Source organism: Symsagittifera roscoffensis, chromosome 1 (genome assembly GCF_963678635.1).
Source record: "Symsagittifera roscoffensis chromosome 1, txSymRosc1.1, whole genome shotgun sequence".
In the NCBI taxonomy this organism is placed as follows: domain Eukaryota; kingdom Metazoa; phylum Xenacoelomorpha; order Acoela; family Convolutidae; genus Symsagittifera; species Symsagittifera roscoffensis.
Window position 1 is genome coordinate 74,067,695 of NC_087062.1, and position 13,941 is coordinate 74,081,635.

The following is a 13,941-nucleotide window of genomic DNA, read 5'->3' on the forward strand; positions in this document are numbered from 1 at the left end:
TGTGCTCTTTGCACAGTAACCAGCTATCCTTGTTTTGGGTTGGTTTCAGAGATCCGCAAAATATATATACATAAAAACTTTCCTATTTTTCTTAGACTTTAATTTTCTTTGGAAACTTGAATAGAAAAAAGCTTCAAATTCAATCGGTCATGGTGTGTCGATAATTATCGATGACGCAGCATTAGATCTGCACGTTTTAGAGGTAAATTGTTCGACATGTCGGGAAAAAATTGATGCATCCGCTAACCGTTCTCGTGGGTTTTTCCAGATAAGGACTCACACGTTTTTCCACATTTGGTATAAATTCGTTTCCTAAAATCTTTGTTCGGCGCATTTTCCTTTTCCTTCACATCCTACCATCTTTTAATTGGTTTCTGACGAAGATTCTCCCAATACGTACAATGTTGCAACCAAATCCTTGATAAGATTTACTTGTTATTTTTTCAACTGGTTCGAGTTGCAGAAATCAATTTCGCCTGTTCAACTCATGTAAAATGAAATCCTTTCTTTGTCATGGAAAAAAAATTGGCTGATTGAATCTATTTCTATCTCGGTTTCGTGTGGTTTAAATTTACTAAAATTACTGCTGCTTACCATAGCTTCTTCTTCATCTCACTTCTATCGTGAATGAAGACTGTTCTGATCGCGCTGCTTATTTTTTTGCACTCCTAGCTTATACTAATTAAGTGAATTTCGGCAATTCGATTCTCCAATTGCTCATCGCCATGGTAATAATTTCCTACGATTCGTACACTGACCTTCTTTTCTACAGTAGTCACACGTCTACTAAACTGCGGAATAAACTGATTAATATCCAGGGGCGGATTTTGAGGGGGGTCTTGGGCAGACGCCCTCCTTCTCAGGGACTCAACCCTCTGTCTATTCAAAGGGTCCCCCCTGTGGTAAAATTTTAATATTTTAAGACCTTTTTTGGCTGGCCAACCTTAACATTTTCCTGAAGGCGTCTTTGCCTCAATATATACTGTTTTCAAGGGGGTGAGAGCGTTCTGGAAAAACATAATTTTTCGGTCGCAACTGCTTAAAAAACGCCTAAAAACGCCTTTGTTAGCCTGTTCTTCCAAAAATTTGCCTGCGGAACAAAAAAAATGGCCAAAATAAGGTCTTTTTAAAGAAAAAAATTTTTTTTTTCGGGTCGACTAAATTCAAACCACCACTACAAAGAACCTAATATGACCAAAATTTGCGCACCGCAGTCAAATTTTTGAAAAAAGGCCAAAAAAGGCGTTTATAGGCACTTCTGGAAACTTTCGACCACCCCCCCTAAACCCGCCCCTCCCCCCCCCCCCCTAAATAAGCGCTACCTCAATGTTTTGTGTTTCCGTGAATTGCACATATGATAGGACGTGCTGGCTGTTGGCTAAAATGCTCAAAGCGAAGTTTTTTTGAGTATCATCTTTACGAATTTTAAGTAAAAATAACTTATAATTTTTGGTCTCTAACTCTCCCAACTTATATTGTTTTGCCCGATTTGAGAAAGTTGCGTGGAGTTTTTCCGTTAATTTAATTTCTTTCTACTTTCTTTTAAGTAAATTAAAATCCGTTAAGTCAGACCAAAAGAAAAAACAACACTCAAATACGCTATAGCGTCCTTTGTGATGGTGAGACCGAATAGTGGAAAACTCATTTCAGCAAATCAGAATTGAGAATTCAAGACTCCAGAAAATGCATGCAAAAAGTTCACATTGAGCGAATAAGTCTACGCCAATCAAAAGATTTTTAGGCCAACCTTTTTGTAGGTCGAACTAATTGATTTTCTGAGCTGTCCCAAATCACTATAATTACCCCACCATAAAAATGCGTTTTTAGGCAATTTCTGAAAAATATTGACCAAAAAATTGCGTGTTTTCGGCGTGTTGGACCAAAAAATCGCGTGTTGGAGCCAAAGGTGCTTTGGAAAAATAGTAAGGCTAGTCAGCAAAAAAAGATTTTTCAAAATAGTACAACGGGGACCCTTTGGGTCAGCAGGGGGTCGAATCCTTGAAAAAAAGCGTCCGCAAACCCCCCCCCCCCCCCCCCCCCACCGCCCTCCTATATCCGCTGGTTGAATAGACCCTTTTAAATTCTAATTTACATAACTTAACCATAGATCTATCAAAACAATTGTGCTCGACTCTCTAAGTCAAATCATAAAGCGAGCGCCTCTATCAACGAAAGATTAAATAGTCAGAGTATGAATTCCACTCGATAAAAGTTCGTTGCTTTACTTAAAGTGTTCAATTTGAAAGATAATTGTTCCGACTTTCGTAACGAAAGAAATGGAATTTTTGTGCTCAGGTTGGTTTTTTTCTTCAGTCATGTTTCGATTTTCTAACTAGCCATTTTCGACAGAACTTTTTTAAATATCATTCCAAAAGAATTGTTAGGCTGAGCTTAGATTTGAAACAATATTTCACCTGTGATCTTTTTTTTTGTAAAAATAGGGTTTAAAAATTGCCAATATGGCCATATTGCGACATTCAACGCGCGATATATTTCGCGCTATTAACGCGTAAGTGAAGATTTAATCCGTCCTAGAAATCGTTCCAAATTGGTTGAAGCAGGCCGTTTGACGTAATTGATTTTTCACTAGGAGCGAAATCTATCACTTTGTACTTTTTATGGGTGTCCCACTCTTTTACCTCCCGTTATTCAACCCCCACTTTTAACCCCTAAATTTTAAACGTCAATTAGCCCTATAAACTAAGGAAAATTTAGTTCGAACAGGACAATGCATGCGCAAGCAACGAGAACAGGTTTTAACCGGTCTCCCAGCAACAGAAATTTTGGAAATACCCGAGCTTTTCAAGAAATTTGTAAGATTTAACAGTGGACAAAATAATCACGAAAAGATTGTTTTATTCAGCGACCCGGAAAAGCTAAGTGTGCTCGAAAAGTCAGTTTTTCGGTTGGCTGACGGAGTTTTCAAATTTACTCCTGATATGTTTTATCATCTTTACTCTATACATGTCAGTCTTTCAGGAATAGCCCCCGCTTGCATATATGCCTTCTTGCCTTCTTAACCAGTGAAACATAAAATTTATTGCATCGTTTCTTCGCCCTTAAAATTTTAACCCTATACAGTAGACTTGAAAAAAATTTTGCTGGATTTCGAGCAGGCCGCTCTTCAAGCGTTTCGAAAAACTTACCAGAGTCCAAGCTGTCTTGATTTTTTCATGTTTCTCAAAATTATATCACCAAAATTGCGGAACTCGGATTGAAGAAAGTGTACAAACCAAACCAACAGTTTGAATTAGCACTTAAAATGTTACCTTCACTGGTTTTCGTGAAAGAAGAACGATAAATAGTCAAGAAATTTCAATTAGTATGCGATCGCAAGAGTCCAAGAAAAATTCGAAAAGTTGACAAATTCCTCCTGTATTTTGGATAAAATTATATTGTAAAAAAAAGTCTCGTCCCGAATCGAGAAGTCCTCTTCCTCCTTCACAATGGATTCAAAGTGATACGCTAACAAACGGTTTGGCAAGAACAACAAATGTTGCAGAGGGCTGGTAATATGGCATGCAGTCATATTTCGATGGTCCATATCCCAGTATTTGGAAAAAAAACGCAAACTTACAAAAGGATGCCTCCCTTTAAAAACTTAATTTCTTTAACGCCTCGAGCGGGCACCAATTTAAGAAAACAAAAAAGTACCAAGTCCTAAACGAAAAGTGCAGAATAATATGCAGGTTTACGAAGAGAAAATTGAGTTGCATTCTTTTGCGCTATAGGAATCTAAGCTAAGTTTTTGTTCATTTGTTTTTTGTACAATTTTTAAAACTGAAATGTTTGTCATATTTTTTTGAGAAAAGACGTCTCCTTGCCGCCTCCCGGTGCCGTTAAAAAAACGCATTGGTTTAACTCGCATTTGAAAACTGCAGTTTCTATCAATTTAATCACGGAATCTTCTCTCCTTGGAGGTACGTTAGTTTAGTACTAGGGGCTGGCACTGCGTTGTATGCCTACAGTTCAGAAAAAAATTGACAAACTTTAGATGGTTCGAAAATTCAGATGAGTTTGACTTGAAAATGATCGATTTTTTTTTTGAAAAAATTTGGATAAAATTGATCAAAATTATGATCACACACATTTTTTTCCATAATCGATTTAATTGCAGCCAATTAATCTAATATTAGCAAGATTTTCTCAAGATCAAGGTAAATTTTGAACAACCTTAATCATTTCAATCATGCCGAATCATGCCGATTGGATAAGATTTCAAGTTCATATCAAATCTAAGCCATTGGCAAGGTCGTCTCTGTTCAAATTGAAACCGTTTTGAAATTGAACCGCAAAATTTTTAAACCGCAAAATTTTTCTCAATGAAAGCTTCGATGTTCACCGACCCTATGACTCCGAATTCCTTTCAAGTAAGTTTCATCTTGATTCTAACAATTGGTATTAAAAGGGGGTTCACTTTTCCTGGGGTATCTAATTCTTGGGTTATATGAGAGGGGGTGAAGAAAAATGGTACTAAAAACACGGGGTGATAAGCTTGGGAACCCTTTTTATGGTTTGGGGGGTGGTTTTTACAAAAATCGTCAACTCAAAAAAATTTTAATTCATTTTTGTTACAATTCGTTTTTCATGTTATTGCTGCTCCATAGACCTCAAAAACAGTGGGAACATTCAGCGATTCGCCCTGATACCAGCAGAATGGTTTTATTCAAAATATATTTCAGGATGGGTGCGACCACTGCTGAGGGATGGCTATTTGGTAAATGAGACACAACCAAAACAAAAAGAAACAAATGTCAAACACAAACTCACGTGTGTTTATTTTGTAAAAGCATAATTTCTGATACAAGTTTTAATTTATATTACTTTTAGTTTAAAATATAACAATGGAAAATTATCACCTCAGGATTTATCTTGAATCTTGTCTTCGCAGAATTTCATCCTCAGATGATCATATCATGGGCTAAGGAGTGCTATGGGGAACTCAGTACCGCCTGGTAATAACGGGGAGGGTAGAATTATGTCAACATACCATAGATCCTCTTCCAAGTAGACAATTTAGGTTTTTCCTTTTTCAGTTTTTGTTCTTGTAAGGATAATCTTTCGTACCTCATGGATAAATTGTTTCATGACCTATCATAGTGCGGAAAATTTGCTTCAGCAACATGCTCCCGGGCCACCAGTTGGGCTCATTGCTTCTGTTTCGGTGAGAATGGTATTGAATAGGTCCAGCGTAAGCTTTTTAGGATCAAGAATAATTCAATTTGTGCATTTGGCGATCTGGATTAATTGCTCCCTGGCCCCAATAAAATAGGACCAAGAGGCGGGTTGAGTTTCCCTTCAATTTCCTTGATTGTAGCCTGGTTTCAATTTGTTCTTATCTAGTTGCTTGAGGCATTTCTTGAGCTCATTACTCGCTCCTACAAAAGTCTTCCAATTGTCACTGTAAAATGTATAAGAGCTAATTTTTCTGGCTGTAAAGCGGGCAAGTGCATTAAGAAAAGTATCAGTATTCAAGTCTGGACAAGACTCCAAATGAGCTGCTCTAGTTGTCAGGCAGTTGAAGATGATAACGTAGTGTTTTTTGTTTTCTTTCTGTTTTTGATGAAGACTGGTCCAAAAAAAGCTACTCCTGTGCCAATGAAAGCGTAGTAATTGTTTTTCTGTGGATATCTTGGACTTGATAGCAGTGCCATTTTTTGCTGGAGGTTCTGTGCATCGAATTGTCTGGGTATAAAAAATTTAAAACGCAAGAAGAGTAGAATCAGTCCTACACCAATTGTGTAGTAGCGTTGCTGTATGAAGGATTTGACAAACTCTGATCCCTGATGTACACAAATTTGGTGTTCGTGTTCAATGTACAACTTTGTTATTGCATTTTATTGCATTATCGGAAATCTTGCATCTTTTTTCATACGAGGTGCGAACTCAAGACGACTGCGAGCTCTTAGAACAGTCTTTTGGTCCAAAAAGTGATTCAGTTGAACCAATTTGCCTTTTTTGTCAATTTTTTTTATGTTTTCTAGCTTTTTGATATTATTAGGGAATGACTGAGCCGGATAAATTTGAATTGCGTAAAACTTGGCTTTTTCAATATCCGCGGTGTTGCAAAATCATGCATTTTTGTCACTGGAGGATAGTTTTTGATTGTTTTCTTTTTGAGAATCCCAAGTTGTAGTTTGGAAATGAAACTCATTCTTGTAGTAAGAGTTGAAATCAGCTTTTTTCATGTAGAAAATCGTTCAATGTCGCAAAATGTTGTAAGAGAAATTTTCTTATATCAAAGATGCTTCTTTCATAAAAGCTGGAGTTGTGAGCCATTTTTTTTTTGCTGGGTTCAAGACCTCGAGCACCGTGAACTGCTGGTGTTAGAGTAGTTGGAACGTGATGACACGGTAGTTGATGATCAATTGATGAGATTTCAGTTAGTCGATTTACCAGCTAACAGTCATTCCAGACATGTAAAGAAGCTGTTCTGTTGAGATGAAGTTCTTTGGACGCGAATGACAAAGAACGTGCTCCAATTTTTGCAGCCTCTATTTCAAGTTTTGGTAAGCTCCGTTGTTTAATAGGCGCAATCTTGCTTTGGTCAATCAAAATTTCACTTTCAGGCCTGTCTCGTCTGAACTATGCATTGGCAAGAACAGGACTGCCTGGACGCAAATGAATACAAATCCCAAATCTTGTATGTTGCGCGCTTTGCGCTTTGTTTATTCGTGTGAAAGTAATTGTTTGCTATTTTTCTCCTGCGATTGTCCAGCTCAAATTTTGGAAGGTCCACACTAACTGTTTCAAAAAGGGTGCAAATGAAACCACTGAAAAAAAATTGCTACTAGTTGAGGACGCCCAAGTTTCGATGTGCTGATTGAAGGTTTTTAAAAAACAGTTCGGGTCGCCAAAATGGTTTTGAAGGTCCTCAGTGCAGCTTTATAAAAGCAGGGTTACATGAGTAACCTTTGATGAGTTCTTTTGCTTTTCCTGACACGGATTCTTATAAAAAAGTTACCCGATGAGTGTTACTTATTGTATGATTCCTTTCAACTGTAGCCTGGAATATATGTTTATCCAGTCGTGGTAAGCCATCGGGTCTCCGTCGTAGTTAAATAGTTTAATAGGGGGAAGTTTAATACGAAATTTTTTCTTGTTCCTCCGGGTTGAAGTTTTGCGCCAGTTTCAAAGTGTACATTTTTGGAATGGGTTGAGCTTGGTTGTAATTCTGATAATTGAAAAATTTTGAATTACTTCCTCCAATTGCATCTTTTTCCTGTTGACTGTTTGATGAGATTGGGTTATTTATAGCCTGATCAAGATGATGTTGTGCATGTAGATTGTATGTTTGGTACCTGTTACCGCCATGAGTATCCATCTCCTGGTTGTTACGATGACTTTGAATCGTTTGAAAGAGCTGCGTTTGATTGTAGTTAGCATGATTGAAATTTGTGGAACAGTTTTCACTAAAGGCATCTCCGTTCTGTTCACTGCTTGATGGAATTGGGTATTTAAAAACCTCATCAATTTGCTTTTTGTAGCTGTATATTGTTTGTTTCGCTTCGTATACTCCCATGGGTGTCCCTTATCTGGTTGCATGGATCACTTTGCACTAGCAGATGGGTTGGCGTTTGATTATAGTTAGGCTGACTGAGATACCCTGAATGACTTTTCCTAAGTGCATCTCTACTTTTTTCGCTTTTTCTTGAGATCGGGTTGTAGAAAACCTGTTTATGACAATGATGTGCATTTAGAATGTTTAATTGGTTTCTAATATTCCCATGACTATCCAGTACCTACTTGTTCACATCCAAATTGCTTTGAATTTGTTCATTTGAGTTACTCTGAGCAAAGGGGTTCCGATTCATTTGTATGACGGTAGGGGGAGATGTAAACTGCTCTACATTTTTCTGATAAAATAGATGAAAATTTTTATCCTTTGAAGTCGAGATTTGGATAATATTTCCTGGCTGTTGACGATTGGATTAATTAAACGAAGATTCCAATGAAAATTTTCCGTGTAGATTTGCATTAACTGTAGGAGCTGAAAACTGAAACGAATGATGGCTTTGAATCAAACGTAAATTGGCTGGCGACGCTTGTTGTACTGATGCAAGTAGTAGTTGATTTGTTGGTTGAATAGGTTGTTCAAATCCTGTATGCCTTTCTTGTTCCAAGCTTTCTTCTCTTGACTGAGAAGTTAGAGAGGTCAACTCTCTAGAAAATGTTTCGTTCGCAGAGTGGTTCAATGATATTTGCGGTACGTCTGTGTGTGAGTTTTGGTGAAGTGGCATGTCATTCTGAAAATTATTTGGCTCTTCATCAGATGAAATGTTCACGCGGTTGCTAGAGGGATCAGTTAAGTGATTTTTTGGCCTGTGTGTCCTTGACGAAGGGATTTTGTCCTGATACAGGCGTCGATTTGTTTACCTTTATTGTATTAGAACCAGAAAAGCTGGTTAAGTCTTCGGTTCAAGTGCTGAGGTTGTGGGTTAGCTCTAATAGTTGTCGTGAAGGACACACAAATATCTCCACAGCGTTGTCGTTATCTTCCGAAGATCCATTTGCGAACACTTCGGTTGCTATTACTTTCATCTGTTCCAATCAGTCTTCTTTTTTCTGCGCCAAACTCTTCAAAAAACTAATATGGGTCCCTCTTTCTATTCATGACTGTAGGAGCTCCATAGATTGTTTTGTTTCAATTTAAGCTAGCCTGATTTTGTTCGAGACAATTTTGCAGTTTTGTCGACGTGTTGTTGGTAATGGTATCGTCCCTAGTTTTTGAGAGTCGGAGAAAAGGACGTCGCTTGTTCCGTTTGGGACATTTTTGCCTCTTATTCAATTTTGATTCTAAAAAAAAAGTTCAAAACTTCAAATGACTGTTTGAAATGGTGTTTGTTTTCTTATATTTCAAAAAAAAAATTGTTTTTGTATTTTTTTATTGTTTTTTTCTCTTTTTTTTGAAAAATCTATTCAATTGTGTTTAACGTTTTCATGCGAAAAGCAAAAATCAAATTATCTGTTTATTTTCTGTTAATTTGTGTTTGTTTTCTTTTCCAAAATGCTTTTGAGAAAAAAGATTTCATTTTTTTGTGAACTTAAACTTAGATGCCATTTTATCACTTGTTTCCATTTTAAACGGACAACAATTTTCCAAGAACAACGTGAGGAAAACGCATCTACACGCAAACACATTTCAAACCGAAACAATGGAACGACAAACATTCACATTAAGACAAGAGTGACCCAAACAACAAGCTCATCAACTGTTTCACCCTCTTTTATCTAAAAAAAAAACATTCTTTGTTTTTTTTTTTTACAAAATTCAAAAATAATTGTTCCTTAGGTTTTCATCTAGATTAACAGCAAATTGCAAACAGGAAAGCTCGAAAAATATTTTTTTTTGGTTAGGGAAAAAGCAAGTCTGAAAGGAAAATGGCTCAGAAAAGTGGTAAGTATCAGAGGTTTTGTTATTAAAAACAGTTCTGTTTTTTTCTCAAGCTCGCTCCCCTCAGAGTAGTTACACGCAACTTTTTTCGCTCAACTCGGGGTTAAAAACCAATATCAATATGCAAGCAAACAATTCTGTTTAAATGCAAAGATTTTTTTCTTTTATGAAGACATGTATTTTTTGTCAGACATGTATTTTCTCTTCTTCCTTTTTTCTTTGATGATGTCCTTGTCAGAATTTATTTCTTAATTCTTTGCTTTTGCTATGTTTTCTGTAGCTAAATTTGTTGACATGCAGCCGTTGAAATTAATTTTTAAATAGTTTGAATTGTGCAGTCGATTGTTTAGTTTGCTCTTCACGGTATATTGTCAAAGGTCGATTTAAAAACCATCTGGTAAGCCAGTCTGAGAAAAAAAGGGAAAGATCAGGGATCAGGTGTATTTAAATAAAAAAACAGAGTGAAAAAAAGATAATTTTGCTCAAGTTATTCAGCTGACGAAAGGATGATAGTAATCGCTGTTCAGCATTCGCCAAAGCATGTAATGATAATCTTTCTCATCATCATATATCACGAAGGTTTAATTCAGACTTTTCATTGATATGTAGTGACTTTCAGAGTCAGTTTTGACTTATTTCATTGTTTTTCATGAGGGAGGGAAAGTTGCTACAGCATCAATCAAACTGTCGAAAAAGGGTGAATTTTTTGAAACGTATGCTCTTTTGTTCCGACTTTTGTAACCAAAATAACGGAAAATTTGTGCTCGGTGTGGTTTTTTTTTGTCACACAAATTTTGAATTTTTTGCCAAAATTTTATATGTTTTATTTTTTTAAAAATTATTGTTGTCTTGAAAAAATATTTCACTTATGATCCTTTTTCGCAAAGTTATGGGAGTTTAAAGAAGCCATTTTGGTCACTTTTGGACAATTAACGCGCGATATATTTCGCGCTATTATCGCGTAAGCGGAGATTCAATCCGTCTTAGAAACCGTTCCAAATCGGTTGAAGGAAGCTTATTTACCATAATTGATTTAATACTTTTTATATACGAATTATTGTTTTGACTTTCGCAACAAAAATAACGGAAAATTTGTGCTCATATTGGGTTGTTTTCTTCAGACAATTTTCGACTTTTTAATTAGCCTTTTTTGACGGAATTTTCATATTATTCAAAAGGTATTGTTGTCATGAGTTTAGAATTGAAAAAGTAGTTCACCTGTGATTATTTTTTGAAAATTCAAGGGGTTTAAAGATTGCCATTTGTCCAACTTGGGACAATTAACGCGCGATTTGTTTCGCGCTTTTAACGCGTAAGCGGAAATTTATTCTGTCCTAGAAATTGTTTTAAATTGGTTGAAAGAAGCTTATTTGCCATAATTGATATCTTACTGGGAGCGAAACCTACGTTCTGTACTTTAGATGGCGTGTGGGGTGATTATTTTTACAAAAAAAAATCTCATACTAAAAAATTAATTTTCTTATATTTTTGTAACATAATGTTTTTATGCTGTTACTGCTCCCTAGACCTCAAAAGGCAGTCGGAACATTCAGGTCGGGCTTTGCCTTGATACGATCAATATTTTATCATTTTATACTTAAAATGACGTACGGGAGGAAAATATTTACACACTTACTTCATAAACCTTAATGTGGAGTCGGAACAATTATGGCTTTGCCCTGATACGAGCAGTTTTTTTTGTCCAGACAAATTTTGATTTTTTAACTAGTTTTTCTTGATTGAATTTCTTCTACATGATGCAGTAGGTATAGTTTTTCATCTCAAATTTAACAAGATATTTCACCTGCAATCTTTTTTCGTAAAGTTATGGGGGTTTACAGATTGCCAATATGGCCAATTAGGGACAATTAACGCGCAATATATTTCGCGCTGTTAATGCGTGAGTGGATATATCCCTGTCCTAGAATTCTTTCCAAATAGGTTGAAGCAACTAGCTGAAATAACTGCTGCTAGGTTACTAGGAACGAAATCTATCACTTTGTACTTCATATAGCATGAGGGATGTAATTTTCAAACATTCTCAAAATTTCTTAATTTTTTTTTGTGAAAAACTCGTCAACTTATTTAAACACTTACTACGTAGTCGAAATAAAGAGGGCTTTGCTATGATACGAACAGTCTTGTTATTATTTTATTAAACGTTTCTACGGTAAAACTGATGACTTCCTGTGATTTTGTTATAAAATAATCACATTGATGCGCATGCGATTGATCTAACGGGAAGCTTCCGGATACAAGCCAGAGTCCGGACACCACATTTTCCGTGGAACAAAACTTAAGAATCAAGCATGATAATCTATCGGTGAAAAAAGGAAACCGGAGCTCATTGCAAAGTGCTTTCCCCATAATCTTGTCTTTTTGTCCATCCCCGAAATCAGCCCTAAACATTATCAACCAGCAGTTTATTATTTGCAACTAGATGATAGCTGAGCTATATCGAAATTTTAGACAATAAAATCCAACGGTAAAAACTGCAGTGGCGCGATACTAAAAGCGAGCACTTTGGCTTTTCCGTTCATTTTTTCCGGCATCGGTGAAGACTTCTGGACAAAAAAAAAACAAAAATAGTTGTGGCATTTCTGTTGGTACAGGCAACTATTGTTGTATGATTGCATAGATTATAGATGCGCTTGAAAAATGTTAGAACACAACCTCCGTAATTTGCAAACATCTGATGCTTTATTTGAACAAACCGCCCTAATTTATGCTGTCTTCTATTCTAACAGGTGATCTATGATATCATAATAAATCGATTAATAAACAAATTATGTTACTTTTTCATCCCACAAATGATTGATTATATCTTTTTAATGCATTTTGAATTTCTCTCAGTTCGAATAGAGAGAAAATACAAGAAAATCAAGGTAAGTAAGGCTGCGAAGCTTGATGCTTTTTTCTCAAATGTACAAATTTCAATCAAAATCATCTCTAAAAGAATAGGTTCAAATTTTTGAGATCTGATAAAAATTGATCATTTATTTGTGATTTTCGAGTCTAGACTTTAAGTTAAATGCTACATATTTTTGATTGTTGGAAAATGATCTTCGATAATTGGAAAATTGAAGCATTTTTAAATTAAGACAAGTTCTTAAAATTTAATTTAAGATATATTTCAAAAATCGCTTTTTGGAGATAAAAAACATGTACTATTGTTATCATTTTCTTGATCAATTTTAATGGTTTCTAGTCAAGTTACGTTCTAATTTTTTTGAAGGGCACATAATCCAGTTCAATCAATTGTAATGGATTATAGTCAACTTGTTTTATATCTTTTTGCGTGCTATTGTTGTTTGTTCATACTCATTTTGAACAAACGCTAGTTTAATTGTTTTTTTTTCAGTTTTACTATTTTCTTAAATTCAGCCGCGATCACAATCTATTCCCTTTTCATATGTAAAACCATCTTTAACTTAGAGGAGGGGAGGGGAGGGTAAACAGACATGTTTGTTGACGGAGGGCGTAAACAGATAGATATAAGGCGGGGTATGTTGTAGACGGGGTAGCTGCAGCTGGGCGCGTGGTGGTTGGACGTGGTAGGGGGAAGGGTGTGCGAGGGGGTTGGGTGGAAAGGGGATCAACGTGTTCGTTCGGGTTCTTTTTTTCCAAAAACTGCAAAAAAAAACAGATTAAGCGTTTCACATCTACAAAAATAATCAAATCTCGGGACTTTATGAATAATTAATTATTTTTTAATCAAAATTGGATTACAGCTATTATAATGCGTTATAATGGATTTCCGTTTTTCAAAAACAGCAGAATAATATGGACTAAATGTCCATCACATGGTCTAAGTTTGCCACCGCAATCTGGCCAAAACTTTGGTCGAAAAACATCCATTATAAAAAATTTTACCAGTGCGGGTTAACTTCGACGAACTAAAATTTGTCATATAAAATTAGAATTACAGACAGTCGCTCAATGGTTATCAATGGGAAAATATGCAAACCAGGTTTCTCGCATCACGATCGTTTTTATAATTATCGATATCAATTTTTTTGCAATAAAAAAAATTTGTTATTTGAATGTTTTTATTTCGACCGCTCAGGAGGAAGGAACATTCTATTTGCTTAGAGTTTTTCTAAAAAAGTGAGTGCTAAAATATTTGTCCGATAATGAAAAGCAATTGTAGAGCCATTTTTTGTCACATGTTTCAAATTCTGGTCTGAACTTTCTGAGCTTCTAGCACAGCAAACAGTCATCGTCGATCACCCCCTAAAGGTGGTACTATTTCAAAGAAAGCTACCCTCCAAATTACGAGAGAACGAGCTTCTATGTTTTACCCCGTGTGATTCCTTACGAGCACTCTTTGAGGTAGTACCACCTTTAGGGGGTGGTAATCGAAGATGATCCGTTTGCTGTGCTAGAAGCTCAGAAAATTCAGAACAGAAGTTTGTCTGTGTGTGTATGTGTGTGGGGGATTAGGTTGGAACAAGACTTTGTTTTGGCGAAAATTTTTATGGAGCTGTAGAATTTTTTTTGGAAAAATGTGACAAGCATGGCTCTACAAAAATCATAGTCCCGAAACA

At 36.0% G+C, this 13,941-nt stretch overlaps 2 protein-coding genes across 2 annotated transcripts in view; both read left to right on the forward strand.

Annotated features, from left to right (window-relative positions):
* Positions 1-13,941, forward strand: part of LOC134848760 (WD repeat-containing protein 48-like) — a 391,131-nt gene that overhangs the window by 212,733 nt on the left and 164,457 nt on the right. The gene's annotated exons all lie outside the window — the stretch shown is intronic.
* LOC134848737 (voltage-dependent calcium channel subunit alpha-2/delta-2-like) overlaps positions 12,210-13,941 on the forward strand; it is a 24,158-nt gene continuing 22,426 nt past the window's right edge. Inside the window, exon 1 of the mRNA XM_063866259.1 lies at positions 12,210-12,279. The gene's annotated coding sequence lies outside the window, so the exon portion shown is untranslated. The remainder of the gene's footprint in view (positions 12,280-13,941) is intronic.